The following is an 11,162-nucleotide window of genomic DNA, read 5'->3' as shown; positions in this document are numbered from 1 at the left end:
TTCTTAATTCCTACTAGTTACGCAGCAGCCCAAAATGAACCCCGGTCCATGATTTTGCGAATCAAATCACGGGCTTTTAACAGGCCAAAATTGTCTGGGTCCTTGTTTGGCCCAATCAGATATCGGCTGCGAGCAGGCCGGATGCAAACCGGGCTGTAGTTAGGCCCAACTATATGACGGGCTTTTAACAGGCCGAAATTAATATAGGGCCGAAATGTTAAACGGGCCCTTAATAGGCCAAAACTAATATCAGGCCGAATTACTTAGTGGGCCTTTAGCAAGTGGGCCCAAAAGCATTGTGTCCAGTTGACGGGCCGAATCTGATATGGGCCATAATTGAGCCCAAAGCCTCTTAAAGGGCCGGACCTGATCTGGGCCATAATTTGGCCCAGAACGTTGTAGGCTTTTAACGGGCCGGATCTCATATGGGCCACTATTAGGCCCGGAGCGTGGCAGGCCATTAATGGACCGGATCAAATATGGGTCGGCATTTGGCCCAAAACATGGCAGCCAGTTAATGGGCCGGCCTACTAGGGTCCTCAAAATCTTGTGGGCCTACAGCTGGGCTGGCCCATTAATGTTGGCGAAATCTCGTGGGCCTTTAGCTGGGCCAGCCCATTATGACCCGCAAGAATCTTGTGGGCCTTTACCTGGGCCGGCTCATTATGGCACACAAAAATCTTGTGGGCCTTTACCTGGGCCGGCCCATTATGGCCCGCAAAATCTTGTGGGCCTTTAGCTGGGCCAGCCCATTATGGTCCGCAAAATCTCGTGGGCCTTTAGCTGGGCCAGCCCATTATGGTCCGCAAAATCTTGTGGGCCTTTAGTTGGGCCGGCCCATTTAAACTTGTTGGGCCGTGCCACATGTCGACATATCATAGGCGCCTTCTGTCCAGTGAGTAGATGACATCTGTCCCGACGATGAGCTGACACGTGTTTCCTCTAGCCAATGATGATTTTACACGTGGAAAATCCCCATTGGTCGGGGCTATTAACGGGTTATCCGATCCAAAACCCGACCCGATAGCTTAATGGCGTTCCGTTACGGTGGATGCCACGTGTCGGTCACCCTTGACGAAAGCACTTCTGTGACGCGCGATTTATCGTCATGGAAGTGGACACTTCCGTGATGATAATTTTGGTAATGTCATGGAACACTTCTACGACACCACAGGTATGACTATATTCTGTCATAAATTTGTCATGGATGTACATGCATGACAAAAAAAGCGACCTACTGTGACAAACACGTATCATCACGGAAGTGTATTTTTTTGTAGTGTGAGTAGTGAGCGGGGGTAAATGGTGTGCGGCCGACGATGGGGAAGAGAGGAGGAAGAAGAAGAGAGGAGGAAGAAGGGGAAGAAAGTGCATTCAATCTCAATTCTACTAGTACTACTACCAGGATATACCGTCCTTCGGAGTGTAAATGGTTACATCGATGACATGTGGGTCTACCACAACAGGGCCCATATGTCAGTTAATGGAGGACAGAGGTGCGTAGGCGTATTTGCGGAAGCGTGCTCTATTGGCAAACATGATGGCAGTACTGGGTAAGGCTGATTTAGTAACACCAACACGCTGGTTCAGCTTATTAATTACGTGTCCCATCTGCTGCAGCGTGTATTGTCACTTCACTGCGAAACTAGTTGAATAGTTCTCTCTGACCGATATGGGGAATAATGGATCGCGAGGACTTCCTTTCTACAGTATCCCTATGCCTCTACGCTCACTTCACTCATTTTTCTCCGTACCTAGTCACTTGTTGAAATCTGTAGAAAGACAAATACTCCGTATTTGGGAACAGAGGGAGGCTTTTACTCCGTACTATTTGGGAACAGAGGGAGTATCACCATATGGAGCGAACAGAGGAAGCTTGAAATATGAACATGTCAATGGAAGGGAGTAAGCCCCATGCATGCCTGCAACATGCAACACTCACACGTACACATGGACGCACGCAACACTCACGCACCCATGCAGCACACAACACACGACACAACACACACGCTCACGCTCAAGTGCTCAACCTACTCCCTACGTCCGTGAAAGACTGTACATTTAGAGATTTACACATTGACCAGGGCATAAGTAGCGCCCAAAAGTAGCAGACTTATGTGTGCATGCGACCATTGAGATAAGAAGATTAAATGAAGGCCATTGCATGCTATAATTAAGGATAGACATGTAGCCTATACCTACAGCACAAGATGGTGCATTAGTCAATCAATATCGATTTAGACTAAAGGCTAAATGCATTGGAAGTGTAGATGTACATAATGTACTACACTCTTTGTTTTATAGCCGATGTACACTCTTTGTTGGAAGACCGAGGGAGGACACGTGCATGCACTCACATACACAGCCAGGGCGGTTCGCGCGCAAGGGTTGGACTCGTGTCGCACCTGCGTAAAGTTTTGTTTAACTGATTTCTTTGCTCTGCCAACTGACAGGTGGGACCCAGAAACCAGGTGACAATTTAACCAGTCAACAAAGTGCCATGTCGACTATGTGGCCGGTCAGTAGGGTGCAATACGGTGCTCTACGATGAGCTAGTGATCGTATAATCGCCGCAAAACTATATATAGTGACGTAAAGAGTGTATTGTCACATACGTTGACTGCCAGTGTATTTTTCTCGTTTCAAATTAAGCCATATTAATCAGAAAGGACGTAGTATGGACTACTACTACTAGTACTAGTACTGCTTTAATGTGTCCCGTCAACTCGCCGAACGAGGAGAAGCTTGCTTACTATGCCTCTCCCTCGCCCACGCGCGCGGTGGTTCGCAGGACGAGGAGAGGGTTTTGACTACAGCGCCCTCTCCCTCTCCCTCTCCCTCGCCCTCGCCCTCGCGTTGGACGTGCAACAGTTCAATCAGTGTCAGATTGCCAGAAGCATATGGTACTCTAGTATCATCATTGTTGGACCTTCCGAAGAGGCGAAGAGCCAAGTGCAAGGTTCACACGAGTACGAACTGTTGAACCTCCCGAAGAGGCAAAGAGCCAAGCGCAAGGTTTTATAGGAGTTGTCGTCCTAGTAGGAGTGTACTACAACTATAGCGAATGATGCTACTGTATGATGCCGCCACATCACGTATATCCAAAGCTGTGCCACCTTTTTTTTCTCAAAGAGCGTGTTGGAGCCCGTGCAACAACCACACAAGTTGCACGTACACATAACACATTTACTAGTAATAAATTCTTAAGGACAAATGCCAGTATGCCACACAAGTTCATCTCCAACTCATGTGATAAATTTGTGCACGACTAGTCTACATATATTCACAGCGCTACCGTTCGCAATTACCGTACTCCACTTACACGTTATAGATGGGCTACATGTCCTCCTCTAGGTTCCAGTCCCAGGTGTTCTTCATGGATGGCACAATCCATAGAGGTGGGCGACGGGAATCATTGTCACAGCTTTCTAGTCCGGTTCCACACGATGGAGACTCATCCAAGCTGAAGCGACATAAATCAGGGATAGCGTGTCCCAGCATGTCGTTCATCCAGCGGTGTGCACTAAAGACACAACCATGCTTCATGAACGGCAGGCCTTCCGTGCCGTGCACGGAAGGTGGCATCCGCTTCACAATGGGGTAGCTGTCCCCGATGAAAAGCGAGTACTCTCCAAGAGTGTTCCTCGGCACCCACGTAGCATCACGGGGGTCGAACTCGGCGCCGTTCATCTGGTACACGCGGCATCCCAGATCTGGACACATGGTGACGTACATAGTCAAGGTCCATGCATAATAATGTTGTGCTCAAATATGGCGGTCAGTAATACTGTGCAGCAAATAGTACTACTCCGGTATAGAGGAAGTAAAATAACCCGCTTATTATATATAGCCACTCTTGGCTACATGGATGAGATAGTAAGACATGGAAAAAGAAAATTGGTGGCAACTAGTGGGTTCAAGTCTTCGAGGGCCTAGCTAGCTATACGTGTCCTCCAAGGTAAAAAGTACTCCATGGTGGGCGCCAACTGTCGTGGTTTTGTCACGGCAGATGTCCTAGAGAAAGGACTTAGTCGTGGAGCCATCGCGACGGGTTAGCTTGAAGGGGTTAAAGCGGACACAGGGACGCAAGAGAGTTTATACTAGTTCGGCCCCTTCGATGAAGGTAAAAGCCTACGTCTAGTTGTGATGGAATTGATGGGGTTTTGATGACCAGGGAGCAAACAAGCTTCGCCTATGTCTCAAGTTGTTGTCTGTTGTCCTTGAACCGCCACCGGGTTGTCCCCTTATATACACGGGTGACGCCCGTCGGTTCACAGAGTCCCAATACCGGCTCATAGATGTGTCCGGTTTGGTCTCTACTTATTCCTAACTTACAATACAAGTTAAATACCAACGCCGATTTACGGCTACAGGCCTTGAACCGACTATGGGCCTTGAGCCCTCATCTGCCTTCTTGGGCTTTAATATACTTAACTACTGACGAAGTTAACCCGGCCCAGATAGGCCGGTTTACGCCCAGTAGTGATATCCCCAACATTAGGCCCCAGATTGATTTGAACATGTTCATGTCAATCCTTTAGCAAAAATCTTCATCTTCAATATCTTCTTGTAGTTTGTTGAACCGCCGTGATGTCATCTTCTCTGGTCGTTGTAAACCGGCGTGACGTCACCTGTTATAAAGGACCTTAATAGGTCTGCGACAATTAAGGCGACATCTTCGTTTCCAAACCCACGGTCCCTTGATTTTCGCGTCTGACTCCTGTCCCTTGCCTTATAAATAGGACCGAAGGGTCATTTCTTTTTTCCCCTCCGTGCCCTTGTGCTTCGTCTTCCTTGCGTCGCCCAGCTTCGGAGCTCCGCCGCCACCGTCAACCTCTACATCAACCTTGGCCGCTGCATCTACCTGGGCGCACCAGAGCACCGCGGCAACCTTCCGCGTCTTTCTCATCTCCAGTAAGTCTTCTATTCTTTTCAACACAGATCTGCTCTAGGGTTTCATGTTCTTCTAGTGTTCATCGCCTGTTTTGTGTTCATACGATAACTCCTAGATGCATCTGTGAATCCTCACTCTGTGTAGCGGTAGCTTTTAGCATCCGCCTTCAGTTTCATGCCTCAAGACCATAGATCTATATGTATCTCTGCCCATTGATTCAGTACTGTTCTTTTTTGAACCTTGAATATTTTCCTTATTTTCTGAACTTGCTTCAGATCCGTCACTGTAGAGAAGTCTTATGAAATCTGTTTCTGTAAACTTACTCATCTGCTTCAATGTTTAGACCAGGCGGTTTAACTTTGTAGAAAAAACTGCTAAACCGGTATATACCATTAGTCCCCTTGTTGAACCGCCAGATGTTGTTGCTTCATAAAACTCCGGTTTAGATAGATCCGTCTCTGGTTTAACATTGCACATACCAATGTACCTTAATCAATGCATTTTTGAACCGGGATCATCTACCTTGTAGATTTCATCATGGCCAAGCAAGTATATGAGTGCAACTGGGTTCCTTCTCGCGTTACAGAGGCTCAACTGGATGATTTAGTCCTGATCGGCGCTTTAGGCAGCAAAGATACCATCCATTGGAGGGCTCCTGGCAAAGAATGCCCTCCCACACCTCAAGAAGGAGAGGTCGTTGTTTTCGTAGATCACTTAGCCCGGGGCTTTAAGCCGCCCGGTTCTAAATTTTACCGGGACGTTTTAGCCGATTTTCAACTCCACCCACAAGACACTGGTCCCAACTCTGTTACAAACATGTGTCACTTCCAAGTGCTCTGTGAGGCGTTCTTTCAAGAGGAGCCCACAGTGGAGTTGTTCAGAGACTGTTTCCATCTAAACTGCCATACTGAGTTTTCTGATGGTTCCAATACGGAATTGGGTGGTGTGGCGATTCAGAAAAGGAAAGAGGTCAGATACCCTCATGCCAAACTTCATAGCCACCCCAAAGAGTGGAATCAAACATGGTTCTATTGCAAAGACACCTCCCCTGCTGGCGAAAATCCTTTGCCTGGCTTTCTTCCAGAGTGGCTCAGCAATACACACCCCTTTCCGCAAAGGTTGACTGCCAAGGAGAGAAGCAAATACACTCCTCAAATGTCCAAGCTCAGAGCCTTCATGGCCAACGGTTTAACAGGGGTTGATCTCGCTTGCTGTTGGATATCATGGAGCATACTACCCCTGAAGGAAATATGCCCTAGAGGCAATAATAAAGTTATTATTTATTTCCTTATAATCATGATAAATGTTTATTATTCATGCTAGAATTGTATTAACCGGAAACATAATACATGTGTGAATACATAGACAAACAAAGTGTCACTAGTATGCCTCTACTTGACTAGCTCGTTAATCAAAGATGGTTATGTTTCCTAACCATGAACAATGAGTTGTTATTTGATTAACGAGGTCACATCATTAGTTGAATGATCTGATTGACATGACCCATTCCATTAGCTTAGCACCCGATCGTTTAGTATGTTGCTATTGCTTTCTTCATGACTTATACATGTTCCTATAACTATGAGATTATGCAACTCCCGTTTACCGGAGGAACACTTTGGGTACTACCAAATGTCACAACGTAACTGGGTGATTATAAAGGAGTACTACAGGTGTCTCCAAAGGTACATGTTGGGTTGGCGTATTTCGAGATTAGGATTTGTCACTCCGATTGTCGGAGAGGTATCTCTGGGCCCTCTCGGTAATGCACATCACATAAGCCTTGCAAGCATTACAACTAATATGTTAGTTGTGAGATGATGTATTACGGAACGAGTAAAGAGACTTGCCGGTAACGAGATTGAACTAGGTATTGGATACCGACGATCGAATCTCGGGCAAGTAACATACCGATGACAAAGGGAACAACGTATGTTGTTATGCGGTCTGACCGATAAAGATCTTCGTAGAATATGTAGGAGCCAATATGGGCATCCAGGTCCCGCTATTGGTTATTGACCGGAGATGTGTCTCGGTCATGTCTACATTGTTCTCGAACCCGTAGGGTCCGCACGCTTAAGGTTACGATGACAGTTATATTGAGTTTATGCATTTTGATGTACCGAAGGTTGTTCGGAGTCCCGGATGTGATCACGGACATGACGAGGAGTCTCGAAATGGTCGAGACGTAAAGTTTGATATATTGGAAGCCTATGTTTGGATATCGGAAGTGTTCCGGGTGAAATCGGGATTTTACTGGAGTACCGGGAAGGTTACCGGAACCCCCCGGGAGCTAAATGGGCCATGATGGGCCTTAGTGGAAAAGAGAAGAGGCAGCCCTACATGGGCTGTGCGCCTCCCCCTTCCCCTAGTCCTATTAGGACTAGGAGAGGTGGCCGGCCCCCTCTCTCTCTTTCCCCCCTCCGCGAATCCTATTCCAACTAGGATTGGGGGGGGGGGGGAATCCTACTCCCAGAGGGAGTAGGACTCTCCTGGCGCACCCCTTGTGGCCAGCCAGCCTCCCCCCTTTGGTCCTTTATATACCGAGGTAGAGGCACCCTAGAACACATAAGTTGATCCACGTGATCTATTCCTTAGCCGTGTGCGGTGCCCCCAGCCACCATATTCCTCGATAATACTGTAGCGGAGTTTAGGCGAAGCCCTGCTGCTGTAGTGCATCAAGATCGTCACCACGCCATCGTGCTGACGGAACTCTTCCCCGACACTTTGCTGGATCGGAGTCCGGGGATCGTCATCGAGCTGAACGTGTGCTCGAACTCGGAGGTGCCGTAGTTTCGGTACTTGATCGGTTGGATCGTGAAGACGTACGACTACTTCCTCTATGTTGCGTCAACGCTTCCCCAGTCGGTCTGCGTGGGTACGTAGACAACACTCTCCCCTCTCGTTGCTATACATCACCATGATCTTGCGTGTGCATAGGAAAACTGTTGAAAGCACCTCGAAATCCCAACAGTGGTATCAGAGCCTAGGTTATTTATGTTGATGTTACATGCACGAGTAGAACACAAGTGAGTTGTGGGTGATATAAGTCATACTGCCTACCAGCATGTCATACTTTGGTTCAGCGGCATTGTTGGACGAGATGACCCGGACCAACCTTACGCGTACGCTTACGCGAGACCGGTTTCCCCGACGTGCTTTGCACACAGGTGGCTTGCGGGCGACTGTCTCTCCAACTTTAGTTGAACCAAGTATGGCTACGCCCGGTCCTTGTGAAGGTTAAAACGGAGTCTATTTGACAAACTATCATTGTGGTTTTGATGCGTAGGTGAGATTGGTTCTTGCTTAAGCCCGTAGCAGCCACGTAAAACTTGCAACAACAAAGTAGAGGACGTCTAACTTGTTTTTGCAGGGCATGTTGTGATGTGATATGGTCAAGACATGATGCTGAATTTTATTGTATGAGATGATCATGTTTTGTAACCGAGTTATCAGCAACTGGCAGGAGCCTTATGGTTGTCGTTTTATTGTATGCAATGCAATCGCGATGTAATGCTTTACTTTATTACTAAGCGGTAGTGATAGTCATAGAAGCACTAGCTTGGCGAGACGACAACGATGCTACGATGGAGATCAAGGTGTCACGCCGGTGACGATGGTGATCACGACGGTGCTTCGGAGATGGAGATCACAAGCATAAGATGATGATGGCCATATCATATCACTTATATTGATTGCATGTGATGTTTATCCTTTTCTGCATCTTATCTTGCTTTGATTGACGGTAGCATTATAAGATGATCTCTCACTAAATTATCAAGAAGTGTTCTCCCTGAGTATGCACCGTTGCGAAAGTTCTTCGTGCTGAGACACCACGTGATGATCGGGTGTGATAGGTTCTACGTTCAAATACAACGGGTGCAAAACAGTTGCACACGCGGAATACTCAGGTTATACTTGACGAGCCAAGCATATACAGATATGGCCTCGGAACACGGAGACCGAAAGGTCGAGCGTGAATCATATAGTAGATATGATCAACATAACGATGTTCACCATTGAAAACTACTCCATCTCACGTGATGATCGGTTATGGTTTAGTTGATTTGGATCACGTAATCACTTAGAGGATTAGAGGGATGTCTATCTAAGTGGGAGTTCTTTAATTAATTTGATTAACTGAACTTAAATTTATCATGAAACTTAGTACCTGATTAGTATCTTGCTTGTTTATGTTTGATTGTAGATAGATGGCTCGTGCTGTTGTTCCGTTGAATTTTAATGCATTCCTTGAGAAAGCAAAGTTGAAAGATGATGGTAGCAATTACACGGACTGGGTCCGTAACTTGAGGATTATCCTCATTGCTGCACAGAAGAATTATGTCCTGGAAGCACCGCTGGGTGCCAGGCCTGCTGCAGGAGCAATGCCGGATGTTATGAACGTCTGGCAGAGCAAAGCTGATGACTACTCGATAGTTCAGTGTGCCGTGCTTTACAGCTTAGAATCGGGACTTCAACGACGTTTTGAACGTCATGGAGCATATGAGATGTTCCAGGAGTTGAAGTTAATATTTCAAGCAAATGCCCGGATTGAGAGATATGAAGTCTCCAATAAGTTCTATAGCTGCAAGATGGAGGAGAACAGTCCTGTCAGTGAGCATATACTCAAAATGTCTGGATATAATAATCACTTGATTCAATTGGGAGTTAATCTTCCAGATGATTGCGTCATTGACAGAATTCTCCAATCACTGCCACCAAGCTACAAGAGCTTCGTGATGAACTATAATATGCATGGGATGAACAAGACTATTCCCAAGCTCTTCGCGATGCTGAAAGCTGCGGAGGTAGAAATCAAGAAGGAGCATCAAGTGTTGATGGTCAACAAGACCACTAGTTTCAAGAAAAAGGGCAAAGGAAAGAAGAAGGGGAACTTCAAGAAGAACGGCAAGCCAGTTGCTGCTCAAGAGAAGAAACCCAAGTCTGGACCTAAGCCTGAAACTGAGTGCTTCTACTGCAAGCAGACTGGTCACTGGAAGCGGAACTGCCCCAAGTATTTGGCGGATAAGAAGGATGGCAAGGTGAACAAAGGTATATGTGATATACATGTTATTGATGTGTACCTTACTAATGCTCGCAGTAGCACCTGGGTATTTGATACTGGTTCTGTTGCTAATATTTGCAACTCGAAACAGGGGCTACGGATTAAGCGAAGATTGGCTAAGGACGAGGTGACGATGCGCGTGGGAAACGGTTCCAAAGTCGATGTGATCGCGGTCGGCACGCTACCTCTACATCTACCTTCGGGATTAATATTAGACCTAAATAATTGTTATTTGGTGCCAGCGTTGAGCATGAACATTATATCTGGATCTTGTTTAATGCGAGACAGTTATTCATTTAAATCAGAGAATAATGGTTGTTCTATTTATATGAGTAATATCTTTTATGGTCATGCACCCTTGAAGAGTGGTCTATTCTTATTGAATCTCGATAGTAGTAATACACATATTCATAATGTTGAAGCCAAAAGATGCAGAGTTGATAATGATAGTGCAACTTATTTGTGGCACTGCCGTTTAGGTCATATCGGTGTAAAGCGCATGAAGAAACTCCATACTGATGGACTTTTGGAACCACTTGATTATGAATCACTTGGTACTTGTGAACCATGCCTCATGGGCAAGATGACCAAAACACCGTTCCCCGGTACTATGGAGAGAGCAACAGATTTGTTGTAAATCATACATACAGATGTGTGTGGTCCGATGAATATTGAGGCTCGTGGCGGATATCGTTATTTTCTCAACTTCACAGATGATTTAAGCAAATATGGGTATATCTACTTAATGAAACATAAGTCTGAAACATTTGAAAAGTTCAAGGAATTTCAGAGTGAAGTTGAAAATCATCGTAATAAGAAAATAAAGTTTCTACGATCTGATCGTGGAGGAGAATATTTGAGTTACGAGTTTGGTGTACATTTGAAAAATTGTGGAATAGTTTCGCAACTCACGCCACCCGGAACACCTCAGCGTAATGGTGTGTCCGAACGTCGTAATCGTACTTTACTGGATATGGTGCGATCTATGATGTCTCTTATTGATTTACCGCTATTGTTTTGGGGATACGCTCTAGAGACGGCCGCATTCACGTTAAATAGGGCACCATCAAAATCCGTTGAGACGACAGCTTATGAACTGTGGTTTGGCAAGAAACCAAAGTTGTCGTTTCTAAAAGTTTGGGGCTGCGATGCTTATGTGAAAAAGCTTCAACCTGATAAGCTCGAACCAAAATCGGAGAAATG

The sequence above is a fragment of the Triticum dicoccoides genome, chromosome 7A (assembly GCF_002162155.2).
Source record: "Triticum dicoccoides isolate Atlit2015 ecotype Zavitan chromosome 7A, WEW_v2.0, whole genome shotgun sequence".
NCBI classification, from domain to species: Eukaryota; Viridiplantae; Streptophyta; class Magnoliopsida; order Poales; family Poaceae; genus Triticum; species Triticum dicoccoides.
This window is presented reverse-complemented; position numbering follows the sequence as displayed.